We start from the raw sequence: 24,565 nt of genomic DNA on the forward strand, positions 1-24,565 counted from the left end.
CAGCCTACCTAGACCTTGCAAAGGCCTTCAACACCATTCCCCATTCTGGTATTATAGACAAGCTCACCAGCCTGAACATAAACCCCTATGTCATGAGATGGGTTGCCAACTGGCTCATGGACAGAACCCACATGGTAAGAGTTGCGGGAACTAGGTCTGACTCTAAATCGGTTACAAGTGGCATTCCCCGAGGCTCGGTCCTAGGACCCCTCCTGTTCGGCATATATTTCTCAGAGGTACAGGCAAGCACAGGAAGACTATGGCTGACCAAGTTCACAGATGACTGCAAACTAGGGGCTATAATTGACTCTCAGGCTGACACAGGCATCCTCCAAAATGGTCTCAATGAGACAGATACCTGGTGTCAAAACCATGGCCTCAAGCTAAATGCCAAAAAGTGCATAGTCATCCCCTTTGGAAAAAACAAAGTACCCACAAATTACCACATAGGTGGTAGCCCCCTAAATACAGAAGATGTAATAAGGGATCTGGGGATCCAGGTAGATAGTAATCTCTCCTTTGATAATCACATTGCTAAAGTGGTTAGAAAATCCTTCTATGTGGCCCACCTAATCACAAAAGGGTTTGCATCCAGATCAAAAGTGGTCATTGTCCCCCTCTATTCATCACTCATCAGACCCATCATAGCGCCCCATTTGGGATGTACCTTACAAGACACCTGCAACAGCTGGAAAGACCACAGAAGTACATCACCAAGAGGATCACTGGCCTCAAACAGATGCCCTATGCAGCTCGTCTGAAGAAACTCCAGCTGTACTCGGTTGAATACCGCCTATTCAGAGGTGATCTCTGCCTGACATACAAGGCCATGTCCAACCCAGAATTGATGGACATTCTCCACCTAAAGAAAACCATATCCCCTCGAGCCACACACTCTAGGGATCTAAACCTCACCACAACAATATATAGGGCATGCTGGAGGGATAGATTCCTGTCCCAGAGACTTCCCATGCTTTGGAACAAGATTCTAATCTACATCAGGCAGAGCTCCTCACTAACACTCTTCAAGAGAAACCTTGACAGGTGGATGGGAAACAGAAAGTTTACCCCAGGGATCACTTGAGTGGCTCTGCTGGACAGAGGCACAGGGAACTAATCTAAGGGGGCGGCAAAAGCCAACACATTCTGGCTAGGCTTATAAATGCCTTCGGGCAGATAGCCTAGTACCTACCTATGAACCTATGAACCTATATTCTATCTATACCTCCCAGAGTCTCTGTCCTTACTAGCATCATCTTCTGCACTATTATCGTGCCTCCAAGGGTTCATCCTGTATGGCGTTGCTGGCAGAGCCTACAATGGATGACACAGAGCCATAACTAGAGCTGGGGGCAGAGGATGACTTCCCAGTATGAGCTGTTATAGGTTAGGATGAGCACGCGCTGATAGTCCGGGAGTTTGGTACCTTTATCTACTTTGGTGTCAGTAATACAGTTCCAAATTTGCAGCACGTTCTCTTCTAGTCAGTGCCCATTTCCTATTTATTTTCTTTCAATCTGATAACTAGTTGAGTGAACTTTTCACCCAGGCCTTTTCAGCCATGACCTGAGCTAAGAAAGGCAAATGAAACAGGTAATGTCTGCATAGGCAGAAATACAGTTTCTGTTTATTTACCATGCCAATATAAACATTATATTCAGTCCTCAGCTTAGTTTACATAAACTGTCCCTCAGCATGTCCAATTAGCACTCTTATTGGCAGTTTACTGTCAGTTTGCTATCCAATCTTCTGAAAGCAAATGCATGCAACCTCACTGGTCAAATACTCCTTTAGTCAATTCTTAATTTTTTCAGTCTCTATTACTCTTTCTTTTCTGTGGGAATGAAATTTCAAATAGATGGACTGAGTTTAGAAAATGCCCTTCCTTTGTTCTGGTTTTAAATCGGGGTCTGCCCATGGAATGTGTATCTTGTAGATGGGTCCATGTTTGTGCATGAAATGGCTACTAATCGAATGTTAAACAGTGAAAGTTTAACATTCCGAAAAAGCTTAACAAATGATTCATTGAATTGCCATAGTTGGCCAACATCACGAATGTAAACATCCAAGGTGGGGGCTCCACCCCATACCCCCCCAATTTGGGGGGCTGCACCCCCCAGTTATATACACCAACTCCACGATTATACTGCAGTGCGGAGTAGGGTAGTTTTTATAGTTTCCTTTGCTTACCTTATGCTTCATGGTACTTCCTGGTTGTTGCCAACTATGCCTATTCAATGATTTTTTTTTTGGTGTTAAACATGTTCAGAATGTTAAATATTCGCTGTTTAATGTTTGATTAGGAGCCATTTGCTGTAATGTTTTTTCAATGGGTGAACGTAGACCCATTCCAGATTATCACTGAGTGGTTAGATTTATTGTCTAATTTAAATTACAGTGAGCTATGTGATAGTGTAGCTTTTTTATTTTACAAGTAGCTATTTGAAGTCATCTAGCATGTCACACTGATGTGTGCAGGTATCTGGCAGCAACCCGATCCTCCATATTTCATTTTCAACAGTCTGCAGTTCATTGGAGTTGGAAATGGAATGGAAAGTGGGAAGTACTCCATTTTGGGAATGAGTACAAGCCTCAGTAAAGCACAATGAGCAACCAAAGAGAGAGAGAATGAGTAATTCGATGACATGGTTTGAGTTATCTCAGAGTTTTACTGACCACCTTGTCTGTGTGATGAGCAAAGGATAAAGCAGGGTCAAGAGTTAATACAAGATATCTTTCATCAGCTACATTAGGTATGACAATGCCACTACTGTTGGAGATTACCACAGGGGGCAAGCCATGAAGCCTTTCACTAGAGGCAAAGACCATGATGCTTGATTTGATTTGGATTAACTAAGAGTTTGTTGGTGAAGGTCCAACTACAAAGAGCAGTGAAAATTGTATTTTGTAATGCAGAAGTATTTTTACTGTAGTCAAGCCAAATAAGCCTTTCTGCATTCATGATTATGTTGAGACTGGAGTGATCATTTTTTAAGTCATTCACAAGGAGTGAAGATAACAATGGACCTAGAGTGCTTCTTTGTGGTACCCCACAGGTTAGTGTTTTAGGCTTAGTTAGAGAGTAACTGGGTCAAACTTAGAAGGTTCTGTTCTCAAGATAACTTCTGAACTGTTGCAAAGTATTGTTACCACAGTTAAGTTTAGAGAGTTTATTAAGGACTAGTGGGTAATTTTAAGTTTCAAAAGCCCTAGTCAGATTGATAAAAACTACCCTCAAGGAGACCACAATACAAATAACTGAATATTGTATCCGTTGTAGAATATACATTTGTAGGTAGTTAATAGGCTTAAAGACCAGGAGACCCTTAAGAAGCCTAGAGCAGATTTCGAATTGTCCTGAAACATTGTCTGGTTAAGTGACTTGCTTAAGGGTCACTTATGTATTCAAAGAGTTGCTTGTATACCAATCTTCATAATATTTTTGCAATTGGGAGCACATAGGGAATGGGCTTATAGTTGTTACAGTATTTTTAGTTGAATACCTTTGAAAGTAGTACTATTCAAAAAACATTTCATAGCAATCTATGTGAACATGCCCCTATAAGAACTATAGCTATAAGACCGACCCATGGCTAATTAGGAGAACTGAACAACTCATGAATGCTAGAGACAAAGCCAGAAAAACTTGACTTAAAAAACAAAACACTCACAGCTGAACAATAGTTCAGCTACATAAGAAATCTAACTAAACAAAGCAAAAAGCAGGATAAGAACATCTATTATACCAAAGTTTCAAGACAAACATGACTCCAATCCCACATTATTCTGAGCCTCCGCAAACAAATGTCTAAATTTAGGAAATTGTACTCCAAACACCTTTTACCAGTTCACAAACATTGCCTCTCAGTTTAACCCACACTTTATTAAAACAGTTACCTCCTTATCCTTGCTGAAAAACAAATACACAATTAACCTCCAAATGGCACTCCCCTATATATATATATATATATATATATATATATATATATATATGTATAAAATCTTCAGCTGATCGACTAACACAGTATGTAAGCAATGAAGTTGCTTCTCGATGCATGCAAACTTGCTTAAAAAAAAAACAAAAACAAACAAATAAATAAATAATTATATATACTAACTACAAGATTACACAATCCCTGGGGAAAGGAATATTCCCCTAGAATTGTTGATCTTGTACACCTGTCGATCATATAGATGTCAACCAAACTCTTTATCAACCAAGTAGAAACCATATGCATATATATATATATATATATATATATATATATATATATATATATATATATACGTATATATATGTATACACACACACACACACACACACACACACACACACATGTATATATATATATATATATATATATATTTATATCTTTCTGCCATTATTACTTCTACAATCAAAAAGTACCTACATAAACTTAAACCTACTACCATGGCCCCTGACCAGTTACCTGCAGAATATATCAGACTTCTGCTGATGCTGTAGCATATTTTCTATATTAATAAATTACTCAGAGGAAAGTATGTCCCATCCTTCTAGAAAACAGAATCCTTCATCATATTGTTGCACCAAGGGGGCTGTTCTACAGACCTCACAAATTATTATGGCAATATTGTCCCCTCTTTCCAAAATTTTGGAAAAATGCATGCATTCACAACTCACTAATTATATTATTGCAAAAAAAAAAAAAAAAAACTTTGTCTCTCTTTCCAGGTCAGCATGGTTTCAGGCCTAATCACAGTACAACTTCCACCATGTTCAGCTTCACTGACCCAGTTACTTAGAGCAGAAATGTAGGCAACCTGGTCTTTATACTCTTCCTTGCACTGTCTGAAGCTTTTGACACAGTCTGCAACCAAACCATCTAACATAAATTCTCCTCTTTTGGTCTTACTGTACATTCACTGGATTGGTTCTGCAGCTATCTAGCAGACAGAGAACAGGCAGTATTGTGGCTATAATGATGTATCCTCATTCTTACGCGTATTCACAAGAATCCGTACTTGGTACTTTTCTATTTAACCTATTTATAGAAGGCATGCACTCTGCCTCAGTGCATACCACAACTGCACAATATGCAGATGGCTCGGCTCTTATCGGTGTAGCAAAGAACCTTTAAGTGCTACCTGAAATCATCCAGCAATCATTGTCTTACATAGAATCTTGGCTGGACAACTGTCAACTTTTCTTGAAACTAAAAAAAAGACTAAACAAAAAATAATTAGGGAAAAGGCCACAGATTAGGAACACTTTTGAAATATTGATATTAACTCAGAAATTCTTAAAACAATGTCCAGTTTTAGTAAGGATGGAACAAAAGCTAGTGACAACAATTAGAGGAGTCCCTAAAAATAATCACTGTTGAGAGATACAGTTCACTATAATTTCAGCCCATAACACAAAAATAGAAATAGTTACACATACAATACTAGTAGGAATGACCATAGATGACCAGATACAATTTAATCATTATAAACAACAAATAATAAAAAGCACACCTAAAACTAGGCTCCTTATATAGAATAAAACCATATCTCATTGATGTGGCCATAAAAGATGTACTTACATCTGAACCAGTAGCGTAGCTACGGCAGGGGCTTCTGTCCCAGGTGCAAAGTGTTGGGGGGCATGGTCAGCTGATCCTAATATCTAATGCAATGCTGGCATTTAAAAGCTGGCATTGCATGTGCAGTCAGACTTGAGCATTATAGCATTCTGTTTGTGATTTAAACTGTATCCTTTGCTTGCTACATTGTAGCAAACAGTCTGTGACAGTTTAAAAGTTACAAAAAAAATTAACTAAAATCTGAATGATGTAGTGCTCTGTACAGGCAGGGTACAAATTGTAGCAACTGTATGACACATTTATAGCAAGCAGTTTATAAGACAAAATTCTTATTTTATTGCTTTATTTAAATAAACAGGGGGAAATTCAGTGGCAGGGCACAGAAATGGGACCTAAATGGCTGGGCAGGAGGGAGGGGGGGCATTGGTGTGGCTTCTGAGCTTATCTACTTCCAACACTGCTGTGTGTCAGTCTTTATGAACCTAAACTCATCTCTGTCAAGTAACCTTCAGCAATGTTATAACATAGTAGCAAGATGACTGAACTTACATTGCCTCTGTAAAACAAATAAATAGACTTAAAGTGCCACATACACTAACACACTGACAGTTATTGACAACACACAAGCTACTTCAAAACCCTGAAAAATATTCAGCAATAAAACTGTCATTCAGCCATAGCATCCAAAAAGAAACCTACATGTGACCAAACGATCCTTGCTGCAAATACGTAAGTCAACTAACACTGCAGGTCATTCGCTGTATTCAAACTGTAAATGAATGGAATTCCCCCCAAGCTCACTTGAGACAACTCAGCAACATAAAGGCATTATTTAAGTGCCAACTCAGGCAGCATCTCATGGGTACTTGGATATGCACCCGTGCATCCCTAGGTTAGACTCAAAAGTGCACACTGAATGTACCTCTCTGTATACTCAGGCTAGCCAGACTTACTAATGCATGCAGTATTTAATTGTTAAACAAAGGATACCCCCCCCAGGAGCATCTTAATATCCATTCCCCACATCTCACTATTTAATTTCTAATCCTTCAAATTTCCCTTACTAGTAAACTTCCTACCCTAACTGCTTTTTTCCCTCTTATTCCCTTTTTCAACAAAACCTCTAATGCCTTCTTCAATAATACTTGCATTTCAAGAATTAGTAAGTGCTGTTGCTCTTCTTATAAGCCACTTCTCCTACACCATGCTTAATGCATAGGAATAAATTTAAGTCAAAAAAGCAGTCATGATTTTTCTTGTTACAGCTGAATTATTGCATCATTTCTCTTCCGCTGTACGGGGATCTGTTGTACCATACCTGCATTCAGTGATTTGTAGTTATACCCTATATACACACTCTATGTATATATGACTATTCTAAGTATTGTTTTCCTATGGATATATTATGTTTTATCTATCTGTAAAATTGATTTAATTGTGGAGCTTTTCTTCCTGGACCGCCTTTGAAAAGAGGTTATTGCCCAGTCAGACTTTCACTTTAAAGCAATGATAATAAAAGTAAAATAAAATAAAATAAAATAAAATAAAATAAAATAAATAGTGACATGCTGGAAATGTGCATTCAAGTTGCCAGAGGGTAGTGATAGACTATATATATGGGTGACTGCTCTGGCTATGGATGTTGAAGCCATTCCAAGGAAGGTTAGATGAAGATTGGAGGACTTTACTTTTGACCTTAACTTAAGGTTCTTTAAGGATTTTGTTCTTACTTTCTTCAATGTTATTTTCTTTTTCTTCTGCCCCAACATTCCTTTTCACCATCTAGGCCTTCTTCTTGCTTCCATTGCCACACACTTTGCTTCACCTATACCTGTCCAGAAGAATGCAGTCTAGCAGGTCCTGCTGTCAGGCTTGGTCTTATTACAGCACTGCTGAGCAGGGAGTTGGGATGGAGCCTCTTCTAAGTGTTTTTTGTTCACACTTCATAATTCTGAGCTCTGATTTTAGTTCCAGCATCGAGGCATACTACTGAACTTGTACAAAATTATATTCCATCATTTGTCCGTTTACTGTATATAGGCCAAGCTATTTCTTTGTGCATAGTGAAACTCTGTAATGGTGAATACAGTGACTGTTTCTGTGAAGAATTGCTTTGTGTGCATACAGACATGGTACAATCTGGTGACAAAAATAATAATAATTTTTTCTCCCTATGCAGTGAAATTATGCAGACAGCATAATAATAAACTGAATTTCATTTGACAGTATCAAGTTTTCAAATCTGATATAGTGTAAAATGTCTTGACAGTCAAATATCATTTTATTCCTTTAGGATACTGATATGATAATGCTGTCAGTGTATTGCTGTAGTCTCTTCCCTAGAGTCCAGTTATACTTGAAGGAATCTAATTTTAGTAAGTACATGCCAAACTGGCAACCCTCTCATTTAGTAAATTCGACTTGTAGATAATTTGGTTCGCTTCTTTAATATATTTTTAAGTCTGTCATATATTCCATATTTTCAGCTAACTGTTTTTATTGAAGAAAGTTGCAAATGAGGTGCTTGTAAGGCACAAAGAAAGCTTAGAGTAACTTAAATCTGTGCTGGCGGTAAAGTATGCCTCGCTGTAGCACAGATATATTAAGCACACGGTCTGAGCTATTTCCACCCACACTTCATTATTAAATACTGAATGTGGGGCAAGCAGTCTAACAGTTTATAGTCTAATGAGACACTGACTGAATAAGCAAATACAACAGCATATTATATAACAAAACACCATGTTAATTATTTAAATAGGGGCTAATAATTTGAAATGCATAATATGTAAGCTGCTTTAAAAAAGTATATTTTCTTTGAGAGTACATATTTAAAATAATATTGTGTATTTTATTAAAGGTATAATTTTATATTGAAATGGTTTATTTTAATGATGTCAAAGGACAGTACTACTAGGCATGTTGGACGTTCAGTGTTAAGAGGCAACAGTCTTTTAAATAGTTTTGGGTAAACTAGATATTATTTTTAGAGGTTGCGGAGTAATGTTACAGAGTGATAATAAATTATATCCTTTGCTTTTTGGTTACATATTATGCATATTATAGGTGCCTGCATGTTTTATTCTTTAGCGAAGCCACTTTGACATAGATATGTGTGAAGGTATGTAATTTCTTTATTTTATAAATGTACAAATAAGCAAATTAAAAAAAAAAGTGGCAAGACAATTTTTGACATTCTTTCATGACCTGATTTAGTTAAAAAAACAGCAACATGATAAAACTGTACAAGTAACAGGGTAAAGATATTCTCTTAGACTTAATCTTCCTGGCTGACAGATTTCTGCAGTCAGGAAATAAAAGAAAACTTGTTCTGCTTTGTGCCTCTTTATTAATCTCTTTGTATTTGCTATAAACTGATTACTCTCTGTTATAATTTGACCTAAGAATAGCATTGCCAACCCTGTCTCTATCCTTGTTATTATCCTTCTCTCTGGAAAAAATTGCACATTATCCCTCTACACAAAGGAAGAAATTCAACAGACATTAATTACTTTAGACCTATAGCAATCTTATTCCCTGTCTCCAAAATACTTGAAAAATGTATTCCGACAGCTGCTAAACTATCTCCTCAGAAAGACCTCCTGTCTCCCTCACAACATGGCTTCCATCCTTCCCATAGTGCTAACATTGCACTTCTAACCTATATAGATGCTGTAAATAAAGCTAGAGATAGTGGCAAACTAGTCTGCTCCTTATTTCTAGACTTGTCTGAAGCCTTCGACACAGTTTGTCACAGCAAAGTTCTACTTCAGATGTCCTCATTAGGTCTGTCTTAGCTCATTCTGCTATGGTTCAAAAGTTACTTGAAGTCAAGTAAGTATCAGTCAGTAAAATGGCAATCCAACCTCGACCCACACTTCCCAGTCACCATCAGTGTACTACAAGCCTCTGTTCTTGGTTCCCTCCACTTTAACATTCTCACCAACATCCTCCACACATCCACACAACTGGCCTTCATAATAGAGTACACAAGTAACTCCACAATCATTGCACACCTGACAAAATGGAACACTTCCAAAAAATTACTCAGAAAGCTTTAACAGCAAATTACAATTTATACAAAAAAGAAACATAATTTAAAGTCATCTCTTTTGATAATACAACAAGTAAAGTAACTTCCCTTAGCAAATTATTGGGGATGATAGTGAATGATAATCTTAAATTTGATCTATATATGAAAAACTGCTTAAGAAAAACTTATCAAAAATTAGGGATGCTTTATAGAGCCAAAATATAAAGTAAAACTACGCTTGCCACTACTTATTTCCTCTCCACACCTGTTTATGGTTCTTCCATCCTTACTATCCTTCAGGCATCACAAAAAACAAAAACTTGAGCAATACTATGACAAAGTTGCTAAATTTGCACAAATACCCCTTTCAGAACACACCATTTATAGCAAGCACTAGCAAGCCTAAACTGATTAGAACTACTCTATCAACTAAGATATACATGCAGAAATGCAGATGTCAGTGATGATAACAGGTTTGTAAGAGTCACCTAGAAATGCATTGATGTCGGTAGTATCTTTGTTTCATGTGACTTCTTGAATCCATTAATCTGTTGACTATGCTTCTCATCATGAGTAGTACATTTGTCTAATCTAGCTGCATTCTTCAGTTAGTAAGTTTATTTTTTATCTGAGAGAAAACAATATATTAGAAGACTGTGAACATATATTTATATTAAAAGATCAGCTTTATTACAGTACTTATCAGCTAATTAGTATACAAATAAACAAAATAAAATAGATAAATAACACTATAACAGAGAGAGAGAGATCAAAAACAAAACAAAAGAAAGCCAGATCAAATAAATGACAAGCCTAATGAATAAGTACAAGAAATAAATATAAATATTTGAAAAAGAGATGTTGTCATGAGCCAAGATTAATGGAATAGTTTAAAATAAACGTTTGTCAAAATGTAAACATGGAAAATGAAAGTCATTTTGAATGCAATTTAGTCAGTGTAAAAAGTCATGTGAAATGAAATCTGACAAAAATAAATACAACTAAGCATGATAGCAATAATAATGATAATAATAATAATAATAATAATAATAACAATAATAATGATAATAATAATGATAATAATAATAACAACAATAATAACAATAATAATAATAATGATAATAATAATAATAATAATAATAACAATAATAATAATAATGATAATAATAATAATAACAATAATAATAATGATAATAATAATAATAAATAATCATAATCATTATAAGTGAAAAAAGCAGAGTCATAAAATCCACTTTGGCATGACATGACAAAAGCTAAGTGTTACTCATTGATTGGGCAGTTCAAGTCCAAAACCTTCCCTTCACCTTCCTCATAGGTTCATAGGTTCATAGGTAGGTACTAGGCTATTGGCCCTGGGGCCTATATAAGCCTAACCAAAATGTACCCTGGCTTTCGCCACCCAAGAAAATTATTTTCCTGTGCCACAGTCGAGCAGAGTCACAGAGTTGATCCCTGGCGTGAATTTTCAATTTCCCATCCAATCATCAAGATTTTTCCTGAAGAGTGCTAATGAGGAGCTTTGTTTGATATAAATAGGTAGTCTGTTCCAGTGTATGTGAAGTCTCTGGGACAGGAATCTATCCCTCCAGCATGTTCTGTTTATTGTGGTGACAATGTTTAGGTCCCTACAGTGTGTGCCTCGGAGGGATTGGGATTTCTTTAAGTGGAGCATGTTCAACAGCTCTGGGTTTGACATAGCTTTGTATGTTAGGCAGAGATTGCCTCAGAGTAGGCAATATGCGACGGAGTAAAGCTGGAGTTTTATGAGACGGTCTGCGTAGGGCAACTGTTTGAGGCCAGTAATCCTCTTTGTGAAGTATTTCTGCGGCCTTTCCAGTTGTTGTAGATGTCTTGTGAGGTACATACCAAAAGGGGCGTTGTACTCTATAATGGGTCTAATGAGTGCTGAGTAGAGGGGAACAATGACTTCTTTTTTTCTGGATGAGAAACCTTTTGTGATGAGGTGTACCACGTAGAAGGATTTCCTGACCACTGTCTACCTGTGTCCCAAGGTTTCTTATCACAATTTCAGTGTTAAGTAGAATACCACCTATGTGATAGTTCATGGGTACAGAGTTTTTACCAAAGGGGATGACAATGCACTTTTTGGCATTGAGCTTCAGGCCATGAGTTTGACACCAGGCATCTTTCTCAGTGAAGCCCTTTTGTAGGATGTGCATTGTCTGGCCTTTCTGGCACAGATCTTGACTGAAAAGGGTCCTTTGACAAGTTTACCTACCTGGTTAGCAAATGATAAATGCATAAATAAATACATTAATAAATAAATATTTAATGAATCAGCTACTTAGGCTGGGGGTTGCTTTGGTGGACACTATACTTCCCTTTTCCATCTCTTTCCTTTTCACAAAACAGATAATCTTGTAAACATAAAAAACTTCTTTCTGGAGTTTGGAAGCATACCTATCATCTGTTCAGATTTTCACAAAATGTCCAGATTTTATCTGCTTATGTTTGGTCAGTTCCTCATAAAATTTATGGTTTTCTGGCAAACTATTGAGTATTCAGGTCATTAAATAATACTAAATAATGAAAGATAGTTCAGTTTCAGACTTCATATCTTTTAGAAAATATATAATAATGCAAAATATGTAATTTTAACAAGTTTCTGTGTTTATAGGAGCAATATTTAAAATCAGTCCCTATTTTTGTGCCTTTGACCCCACATTATTTCTGACTTTGTCCAGCTTTCTTCTGCTGAGAGGTTGAGAGGCACATTTTTAGAAATGGATTTCTCAGCTGTAGCTAATTTGTAAGGGGGCTTGACTGAGTGCCATCTGTACTTCTAAGAGCATAATTGCAATCCCGATTTGAATGTCTGGTCTTTAAACATAGACAGTATGCAGTATTAAGGATCTTGTAAATAAGGGTGTTAAGCAGTAGTTCATTTCTTGCTGAAGCTGTAAGCCATCTACCATTCTTTATTGTAGTGCAGTGGTGATTTCTATTGTTAGCTAGTTTGATGTCTGACTTTATTCTCAATGGTTTATAACAATTTTGTGTTAATAGCTGAGTTTGCAACAAAATATCAGGCAGTCTTTACTCAATCCTAGTAAAGAGTATATTAATGACTGTGAAATGTTCCGCTCCTGGAATGCAGAGACTGGATTTGCATAGGCTGATTTAAGTTGTCTTAGTACTTTGTGAAGAGTAAAAGAAAAAGAAGAATCTAACGCAATTCATATCTTTGAGAGGTGCTCGTATGCAAAATGTTAAAAGCGGGATCAGTGATAACAGAGAGAGGGTCACATTTAAGCTTTGAGCTGTGTCAAACAGCATAATAGTAGTCTTGCTGGTATTTATAATATTTCTGTTAGCAAACCAGTTCCAAAGTACTTTAAAGTTAACATTGTAGGGACTTCAGGCAGAGCAAACCAGTTCCAAAGTACTTTAAAGTTAATTTTGTAGGGACTTCAGGAAGTGATTTCCCATGCCATAGTAATCACTTCATCACATGCACACATTATGCAGTCAAGTGTTGGGAGGTCCCAAGACTGATCATTAATAAATAATGAGACAAGAAGTGGTCCAAGAATGAACTCTTGTGGGATTCCACAGGAAATTTTTTGCTTACTGTGTAATCATAAACTCCATATATAGTGAAGGATTGATTTGATAGGCAGTTGGAAATCCATTGTACAACCTCTGGAGAAAAGAAGCAGTTTGTACGCTTATTAGCCTCAGATTTGACTTATTATTACTGCATCAAAATAAAAGCCTATAAAATAAAAGTATAAAAATAATGATAATAACAATAAAGTAAACCATATTAAAAAAAATGGACATTATAGGCTACACAGTCAGTTATCACCATCTTGCCCATTTCACTGAAATGGATTTTGCTTCAGCAGAAGTTGTTCAAGCGGGACAAGAGGAAAGAAAGTCTAGAAAGAGAACCAAGATGGAAGATGCTTCATTGAAATAGATATACATACCTTCACCATGTTTGATTGATTACTACCCACAGGGCTGAGTTCAGCATATCCCACACTGTTCCATGTGGTACTAAATGTGCAGACGTGTCCTGTAGAACATGTAATTCATACTGTTAAATGGACTGCACTAAGTAGTGCACATAAGCTAGAGAAATGCAACTGCTTGAAACATATAAAACTAAAAGCAAACAGAGCACATCACCAAAATTACAAACTGGGAGGGACACTGTATGACAATCCAAGAAACTTTCCAGCCAAGTCAAGATGAAATAATTTAATTCAGAGCTTTCAGTTCAAATATGAAACTTCTTCAAGCTTAAGTACACAGTTAATAGAAATATTGTCATTTAAACCAGGATTGACCTATGCATTTGTTTTTATCTGCCAGAATAGTTCACAAACCTCCAGGAAAAGATCCACAGCACCACCCTGTGGACTAGGTCATGAAGTTTCTATATCAAAAAATAAAAAGTAATTCTCAGAAAATTGAGAAATGTGTTTAGCCAGGGCATTATTAAGGTCTTTCTTACCAGTGCTGTAAATTTATTCCCTAATCCTGTCCTTAAATGTCCATTTGTTTTTTCCAGTATAGAAACAGGCACATTTCTGAGAAATAGCTGCATAAACAATACCCTTAGAATGACAATTGCAAGAAAACTTAGGGCTGATGTTAATGTTACTCACAGAAACCCCCTCGATGTTCAACAAAAACTTGCAAGTATTACAGCAACCAAATCTAAAAGTCCAGCATGTACCTCGATTGTAATTTTGACTACCATTTTTAGGTTCAAACAGCTTCTCAAGACACACTCGCTTTCACATTGTAAACAATGGGGACCCCCCTACTGTTTTCACTATGTTGTCTAATTGACTAAAACACCTCAATTCATTTGAATAATATTTGTAATTCCTGAAAAATCTAGGCTGTAATTGGTAATAAAGGTTGTCCCCTAATTCTCAGGAGGGGATAGCTTACTGCTCCACACCGGAAGTATATCCCTCATTGGTGAGATCTGATCATAAACTAATCTCACTGGAAATCCACATCCCGCCCCCACCCCAAACAAAAAAGACCATAGTGAAGAACTTCTCTAAAGCAAACTTCACACTACTCAAGACTGGTGTGGTATCCTTCAAGGCCCCTGAGCCAGAGGAAACCACAACCCAAGCTGCGGAAGCCCTTACAAATGCCTTCTATGAACACCTCCAGGACTGCATGGATCAGGCAATCCCAAATAAAACCAAGACTCTTTCCACAAAGGGCAAACGTCCAGTCTGGTGGACCCCAGCCATTAACAAACTTTACAATAAGAGGAGAAAGCTATTACATGATAGAACAAAATCCATGAAAGGGAAGTCACCCTGATCATTATTAGTAAAAAATACGAGCACTCATAAAATCAACTAAGGCCAATTTTGAGAGAAAAATTGCCATGGATTCAAAGGACAATCATAAGGCCTTTTTCAGCTATGTTAGGAACCTGGGTGGAAACTCCCAGATATGCTCAGAATTAGTCCAAAATGATACAAAAATCACTGAACCCACAGACATTGCCAACATACTGGCAGACAGGTTCAGTGCAAACTTCACCCCCCTCTCCCCCCCTAAAGGAGAGATAACTATCCCAGCCAAGTGTAGCCTCCCGGACATCTCAAATGTGCAGGTGAAAGCTGCTCTCTCTAAAGCTAAAAACACAGCATCAATGGGACCGGATGGTGTCCCCGGCTGTGTGCTACACGAGCTAAATGAGGAATTAAGCTGGTTTACTGAAAATAGAAGACACAAATCTGTTGTTAGGTCTGTCTTTAGTTAACTCAACGTCTAAAGAGTGTAGGGTTACATCAGAAACTGAGTGCGTAAACTTGAAAAAGGAAGTGGCATTGTTAATGCAAGCAAGAAATTCCTGTACCTTATCATAATGGTCAGTCCACAAAATACAGATATTATCCAGGTATTAGTGTAAAAGGACCAACAGTCAGTGAACTTAGAATTTAGAATATATTTCTTCTTCTACATCCCCATAACAATTTTAGCAAAAATGGGTGTGCAGGATGAATCTATGGCCACTCTTTCTTTTTGTGTAAAAATCATACCATCAAAATAAATAAAATTATTAGTAAGAACCATGTCTATCGAGTTCACAACTTTGACTTCTCTCCCACTCAATTCACTATTTTCATTAAAGGAGAACCACACTCGCAGACTCAAAAATATGTTTATTTCATCATGGTTCGGTGTTTCCTACATTTTAACACCAGTCTGGGACTATTTACAGGTTTTTAAATATTTTTATATGTAATTTCTCAGTCTGACCACATGGGGTCTGGCATCTTGAAGTAATTCTGATTGTTTACCTCTAGGTATCCCACAATGCATGCATGCCTGTAAAAAATTACACCATGCAGGCTTCTTTCTTCCTAAAGCCCCTGTAACTGCATTGAATTTACATGCATGCACTGCTGTCTTTCAGTCAGTTTTAAGTAACATTGTATGCCATTCAGTGACTACTTAAAACACAAACATGCAAATGTCACAGAACAGACTTTCAAATTGTTTTTTACTGCTGCTCCTTTTTAGAATGGCTAAACTGCAGTTTTTTGTGAAGCCTGAATTGTACTAGTTTGACTCATCTCCCATCCTTCTTCACACCTAACTTCCCTAGCTGTCAAAGTGCTACAGGTAATTTGAGCTGTTACATACTGTGATTGACATCTCAAAGTAGGAGACTTGACTCATGTACAGTTTCCTTGTTCTAGCCTTTACTTTCTGTATGGGTAGGGGAAGGACCAGGGAGCTATGACATCACAGCATGGGTGGGTTTTTAGGGCGGTAGTGATGATGTCAGTTTGGGAAGGGAAATGTCCAGAAAACTACCTGTATTCAGTGGCCTTGATGACATCAGTGAATTGGAGACTACAGCAAGGGTGGGACAAAAGTTTTTTTTGAAAGTGAAACCACCACAGTACAGTAAGGTACTGTTCTAGTTGAGAGAAACAGTCAATTTAAAATATTTTAAATGATGTATTGTTGTTTATTCATAGCAGGGACTGTAAATAGGGAGAAAAAAAGACAGAGAAGTTGAGCATTTAATAACAGAATCCCATTGTTGTCCTTTAAGAAACTCAAACAACTACTCTAGTATCTGTTGATGTGGTATTACTGAAAACAGGTCTTTGATGTCTGTTGTCAAAAATAAAAGACTTTTGTTCTACAAATCTCCAGAAATTTATGATAAAAAAATCCCAAGAGTCCTTGACTAAATATTCAAGCCCTTGAATTGTCCCTTTGAGTTTAAAATCAACAAACTTAGCCAAGGAAAATGTTATAGAGGCCTTAGCATCCACAATGGATCTTAAAGGTGGGTCCAAAAAGGCTTTTTAGACCTTCAATATCCCAAAAGTTGTACGGACCATTAAATAATCAACCTTTAAAAACCCAAATTCAGCCTGATCGGTTTCACCTTGCATAAGCATATCATACAATAAACAGTCAATCTTCCTGTAGGTTATATGAATTTCATTATGTGACACCTCTTCATATGTATCCTCTCACCTAAAAGGAGCATTATTTTATTGCTGTAGTCATTAGTGTCCATCAAGACCACCTCCACCCCCTTTGTCAGGTTTCATAATTCTCACGTCATTGTTTTGACTTAATGTTCTAAGTAAATTCCATTGATCTAAAGACAAATTAAATTTAACCAACTCAAGTTGTTTAAGCAAAAGCTCTCTAATATCACGTTTGCACAAAAATTCAAAAAGATGTAAGACTGCCCAAAGAGGGGTTTAAAGGTACTTGCTCTTGTTGGTGTTAATGATTTGGAAGGAGTGCCATCATGAAGGAACAAAAGACTAAAGTTGAGCTTTCTGACAAACAATTTAAGGTCCAAAAGGACTAATAACTTTGCTGTATCTGTGGGTACAAAAGTAGAACCTTTAGAAAAAACTTCAAAAAAAATCCATCAGTACCTACTTCATTGCTCTAATTAAACACATTAAAATCACTAGAATTATTAACACAAACAACATTTAATTGTCACAATGATTCTTCCAACTGGTTGCCACCCTCTCAGTTCTTGCATGGTCCCACGTTGGCTGTGGTTGTACCAGGTCTGGTTTGCCCCCCCCACCAGGATCAAATCCTCTCTGACTTTCTCAAGGGGGAAGTTGACATTAAAGGGTCCTCAGCATGATAGCCACCTTAGTGCTCGCTTACCTGAGTGCCACTATCCACATTATCTGAGTCATAGGAATGTGTTTGCATTGACCATGCCTGAGACTTTGAGGGGGTATGCTTTCCCTTACTAATAATTAAAAATATCACATTTTAGTTTGGCTTCTTTTTTGTTTTTAAGGTCATTCATTAAGGTATCAGCTTTAACAAAAATATTGCTGGATTGGCAGCAAATTTGGTCAAACAACAAATCACTGATGATGGAAATTTCTAATTTTTTAGTTTCATTAGAAATCTTGTCCATGGATCTAAGATTGTCCTTAATAAGAACTTCTATATGCTCCCATCCATCCATCAGGTCAAACAACACTAGTAGCTCTTTATGCAAGTCTGAACTCTTAACTAACCCCATCAGGTATTTCCAAAAACGAAAGCCCTTAGGAACTTTCCCCCATAGCACTATTCTGTCGCAAATAATTATCTACTTCAAGCTTTCTAAACTTAGTAACCAACCTTTCCATTAGATTCAATTGAGTCTCCAAATTGTTATGAGGAATAACATGGTTCACAGTAAATGAAATGTTCTTGTTAAACCATTCATTAAGGTTTCTGTACAGCCCATCCGATTGAAACTCGGTGGTCATACCATTCTTATGGCTATTAAAATCTTGTAAAACTTCCATACCTGTATTAGAATGTTTTGTTGGTGTGATATCCAACTATCCCTATTTTCCAAAACGCTTGGTGTGTGTCATGGTATGTGTTCTCTAAATGGTCAATCTCCAAAACCTGCACTCCAGAGGACTCAGATCTAAAACAGTGATTAGCTTTTGAAAGGTGTGAAAACTGTTGCAGTAAAGCCATAAATTCACCCATAGTTGAATGAAGTTGGGTCTAAAATAAACCTCACACTGCTGCACAATGGTGTCTGCAGATGACATAGTGGAAATACAAAACAACAAACCAGTAACCACTTGAAATGTATAAAACTAATAGCAAACAGAGCACACCGCCAAAAATACAAACTGAGTGGGACACTGTATGACAATCCAAAAAAAGTTCCAGCCAAGTCAAGATGAAATAATTTAATTGAATGCTTTCATTTCAAATATGAAACTTCTTTAGAATAACAAACAAACACACAAACTCAGTTTAAACGCATGACATCATTAATTTCGTGACACATGAAGGAAAGAACCAAAAGAAACAAAGTTAAAAACTTGAATATAAACATAGCATTACAATTACATACCTTGAAATAATGGCACAACTAATAAAAACTCACATTAGCCGTAAAGATTTTAGTTTAAGTACACAGTTAATAGAAATGTTGTCATTTAAACCAGGATTGATCCCTGCATTTGTTTTTATCTGCCAGAATAGTTCACAAACCTCCAGGAAAAGTTCCACAGCACTACTCCATGGACTAGGCCATGAAGGTTCTATACCAAAGTAATAAAAAATAATGCTCAGAAAATTCAGTGATGTGTTTAGCCAGGGCATTATTATAGCAATAACCCACGCCTGGGTGTGGGTAATGCTGGATTTACCCACGGTTGGCGTGGTTTGGTCCCGAGGGCGAAGCCCGAGGGACCAAACAAAGACAACCGTGGGTAATTCCAGCATTACCCACACCCAGAAGTGGGTTATTTCTATTATACAATGACATTATTTAAGAAAAGAAATAATTACTTTTCTTAAATAATGGCATTGTATAATGCCTCTTTGCTGCCCTTCCGCAGCTGTCTGGTGTTCCGGCAGTTCAGATGTACTGCGATGCCTACGCAGTACATCAGAGTTGTGGGCAAAAGCAACGGAGAACGCAAGATCTCCGTTGCTTTTATCTCGCTATGTTAAATGGGTTTAACATAGCGAGACAGCTTTAAAATAAGCAATGGAGATCTCCGTTGCTTATTTTAAAGCTGTCTCGCTATGTTAAACTCATTTAACATAGCGAGACAGGTTAAAAAAAAAAAGCAACGGAGATCGCAAGATCTCCGTTGCTTTTTACATACTGTGTCGCTATGTTAAAGGAGTTTAACATAGCGAGACAGCTTTAAAAAAAGCAACGGAGATCTGCGTTGCTTTTTTTAAACCTGTGTCGCTATGTTAAACTCTTTTAACATAGCGAGACAGTGTTTTATACTAACGGAAAAAGTCCGGGCGACCGGACCTTTTTCCGTTAGTATATTGAGGGATTTACAATGGGCACGCTGGTTGGGCTGGCCAATCAGCGTGCACGTTTTAGAGGAGGCATTGTATAATAAGATTGTTCTTATTAACTGTAAATATGTTCCCTATTCCTGTCTTTAGAAACCTGTTTGGTTTTCCAGTATAGAAACAGGCACATTTCTGACAAATAGCTGCATAAACAATACCCTTAGAATGACAAGTGCAGTAAAACTTACGGCTGATGTTAATGTTACCCACAGTAACCCCCTTGATGTTCAACAAAATCCTGAAAGTATTACAGTGACCACATCTAAAAGTCTCCTATTTACCTTGATTGTAATTTTGACCAGCATTATTATGTTCAAACAGCTTCTTAAAACATACTCCTCTTTGCCATTATTATGTTCAAATAACTTCTTAAGACACTCCCCTACACATTGTAAACAACGGGGAAACCTCTACCATTTTCGCTATGTTGTCTAATTGCTTTAAAACACCCCAATTCCTTTGAATAATATTTTAATGACTGATAAATGTAGGCTGTAGGTGGTAATAAAAGCTGTCCCCCAATTCTCAAGAGAAGATTGCTTAGTAACATTACAGTTATGTATTAGCTGTACTTTTATTTTAAGGTATGTAATTCTAATGTTATGTTTTTATTTATGTTTTTAATTGTTTCTTTTGGTTCTTTCCTTTATATGTAACATGATTGATGATGCCATGTATTTAAGTTGAGTTTGTGTACTTGTTTTATATTTGAAATGAACGTGCTCAAATTATTTCATCTTGACTTGGCTAGAACTTTTCTTGGGTTGTCATAGAGCGTACCTCCCACTTTGTATTGTCAGTGCTGTGCTCTGTAAGCTACAGAAATTTGTTCCATTAACTTAGAAGCTAGAGCACATTGTTGCTTCACCTTATCAATTTGATTAACTTTTTAGCACATTTCAGTTTCTTTGTGTTGTAACTGCTCAATACAAGTTAATAAACTGCAGTGCTGCAATGCTGAAACCTCCAGTGGCCTCAGGATTAAAGATATAATGAGTTCAGAAATATAAAGAACAGTGACAACTTTTGGAACTGACAAAGTGCAGTTCTTCCTTGCATGTGCCCTCTAAAGGGAAAACAGCTTAAAAATAAATGCTTTTGATGATAAAAATCTGCCTTTAAGTTGTAAATCGTTATTTATTAATTTAAAACTTAAACCGTGTGTGTGTGTGTGTGTGTGTGTGTGTGTGTGTGTGTGTGTGTGTGTGTGTGTGTGTGTGTGTATGGTACAGAACGCAGGTGAAACAAAAAGATGCTCTGAAAAAACTTTGTAGTAAAATCCACTGACTTTTATTTATACAAGCTGAAATAAAATTTGTAAGATAAGCACTTCTGTCTTCTAAAACAAAACTTCACCAGATAAAAGCATTTGAAAAAAACGGGCTTTTTTATGGTCCAGTTTCAAACTTACAAGAATACTGTAGACACAAGATTGCCTAGCCTCTGTTCAGAACCAAAAATATTTAAAGAGACAATGCTATAGCTAGAAAACTAGAGAGCACTGTGGCATGTAGTGTGTTACACTAGAAACAATATAATGAATAAGAAATACAAAACCATAACATTTTTTGTATAAAATATATATTACATATAAATATAAATAAATATAAACTGTTTGTTCATAAAGTGCTTATTTTTCAAAATCCAATATGAATTTCATGTGAAACAAATTGAAAAAAATATATTTTATGTAAACCAATATTCTTATTTTTCAATATGAAAATACAAAGTGCTAATATACCGTTTCTCAAAACATTGAATAAATAGATGTAGACTGAAGGTGCTAGATATACGCGATAAGGTGAGAGATGTGTTCAAGTTTTGAAATAAAAGAATTTGATTTTCTTATGAATAATTTAAGGTCCATTAAACATGTTGGTAAGACAATTTCTCTAAGAGAGATGAATGTCATCCCTTTAAAAAAATAGTTACAGCATTCTTCAGTGATGTTATAAGAAGAGAAATTGTAGATGTGGAAGTCGCCATAGTGTTATTTACAATATTGCAGGGTGGTAAGAGAGCATCATTGTTTGCGGTCCCAGAAGGCTCAGGGAGTAGGATATGGCCGATGCTCAGGTTTTCCCTCTGTTCTATCCCCTTTGTGCTCTCATTCCTCTCCTTTGTGGGTATTGGCCTCAAGGGGCTGCTTGCCAGTGATTAGTGAAATTCTGTGGATGTTATCTTATTCTCCCCGACCTCCTTAGTGGTGGAAATTCTCCTTTGCCTAAAAAATTGGTGTTATCAACATTTTGCCCATTGTTAAAATATCTAGTACCCCAGGTTTGTGAGGTAGGGGGAGGGGGTTAAGCAATATTGTGATCGTACTCTCTATGGTCGTCCTAACTTATTAAGGAAGCTCTCTACTGCTTCTATCATTTCATGGAAGACTCCTTGTACATAAACCAGAATGAAAACTTCAGACTTCTTTTACAATGTCCACTAGGTTTCTGCCCTTTTCCCATGTATCCTTTAGTATAAGATATTCTGTTGTTTTCTCTGTTTTTGTTGTCTTATTCTGAGAGCTTAGACCTTCTTATATACTGCAGCAGTCCTAACATATTTATTCATATCCTTTGTTTCCTAAACTCTCATTTAACCTCTAGTAACTGCTTTAACTTCTCCTTTCTGATATATTTCTGCTTGTCCAGTGTCACACCTAATCTTCTACACTTCTCAAAATCCTTCAGGTCACTTTCTAAAATTTTCAGGGCTTGGCCTCTCCTCCCCCACCATCTCTAATATACATCTTTATTTTATCCACCAGCCTGCTTTTCATTAGGTCCCAGTTTTCCACTACCTTTGTACTATGCCAATTATGCCCTTGATCTCTGTCCCACTAATGATTCTTTACTGCTCTGCTGAAATCCTCTTTGCTTCAGGTAATATACTGGAAGCTTCTAGTGCAAAGCCATCACATGGTCACTGGTAGGGGTTCATAATCTGACAATGTGGTGAGGCGCACACAATTTTCTACATGAGATATAAGCTTTCCACCATGATATACACTATATCTGCTGTTGCTGCCAACAACATCTTTCAAGAGGTGAAAGTGTATTTTAGATGGGAGTCCCTATCCATGGCTACATCCATTAAACTGACAATTGTAATATATGCATCTACATATCTGCCCAGCAGCAGCAACAGCATCAACGTGAAATAATACTCACATATACTATCCACACACACACACACACACACACACACACACACACACACACACACACACACACACACACACACACAGAAAACATCACAAAGATGCCGATATTTATATTAGTCTAGTTCAGCTGCCAGGCAAAGATTGCCTGCACTATTCATTTATACAAATAGCTACTGAAACATACTTAATTCTAGTTACTTCCCCATAGAACGATCTTTTTTCAGTTCTACATCAATAAACATATAAAGTATTTTGAATAGACAAACTTACATAATGTAATTTAACCACTGACAGACTCTGTTAGATGGTGCCCTTCTTAACTCAGGAAACCATTCAAACGCTTCATATTAACTTCATGGTTCCAGTAGCAAATATCTCCCACTACCTGACTTACTGTTACAGTTATTAATTAGTAGCACTGTTTTCCTTACAACACAAATACTTGCCATTATATTTTGATGTGTAGTAGTTTCACACCTGCTTAATTTTAAAATAGACTCTGTTAGTCATGTCACTTGCCCTAGTGTTTAAACTATAGAGAGTAAGAACTTACAGTACATAATTGCAGGGGAGGCCCATGCTATTGGACTGCCAGACTGCAGCCCCCCCCAGCTGTAAAATAAAGAAAATAAAAGAAAAATAAATGATAAAAAAAATTTAAAAAATCGCAGACTTTCGCTCATGCGCACTAGTCCGGACTGCGGCTGAAACAGTTTGGAGCATGCGCAGACTGTTTCAGCAGCAGTCCGGACTGGGAAACATGTAAGAGCAGAGCTCCCAGAAGTCTATGCAGTTTTAACTGCATAGACTGTCGCTGGGAACAGATTGGACTCAGACTGCGACGTCAGCAGGCTGAAGTCTCGTCGGGGATCTTGCATGGTGGATGTACTCCAGGAGTCTTGTCGGGGATCTCGCGCATGTGCTCAGACATGCCAGCTATGGATATGATGGCCCAGCTATATGGATCGCGGACAGCTATGGAAGGTATGGGGACGAAGGGTGATGGGATCTACATCGTGCTATGGAAGGGGTTTTGTGTGTGTGTGTGTGTGTGTGTGTGTGTAAAAATGCCCCAGTTGCTATAGGTGGCTAGAACAAACTCATGGTGGTGTGGTAGGGCATACCTCAGGCTTGAACCCCGTACCTTGTATGCAGGTGTCAAGGACCTGACTTCCCTACCCACCACCATTTGTAAAGAAAATTGCAGATTTTTGCCTCATATTTGATATGATCTGTTCCTCATAATATCTGTGGTTTCTAAATGCTGCAGTGTTTGATGGTGCAGTGGTAGCATTGTTACCTCACAGCTGCAGGTTTTCAGGTTTGATTCTTGACTGGGGTGCCTTCTGTGGGGGGTCTGCATCTTCTCCCTGTGTTTGTGTGGGTTTGCTTTTTTGTCCTCCCATGTTACAAATACATGTCTACATTATTTCTTCC

Source organism: Protopterus annectens, chromosome 12.part0 (assembly GCF_019279795.1).
Source record: "Protopterus annectens isolate FY-2018-M chromosome 12.part0, PAN1.0, whole genome shotgun sequence".
In the NCBI taxonomy this organism is placed as follows: Eukaryota; Metazoa; Chordata; order Ceratodontiformes; family Protopteridae; genus Protopterus; species Protopterus annectens.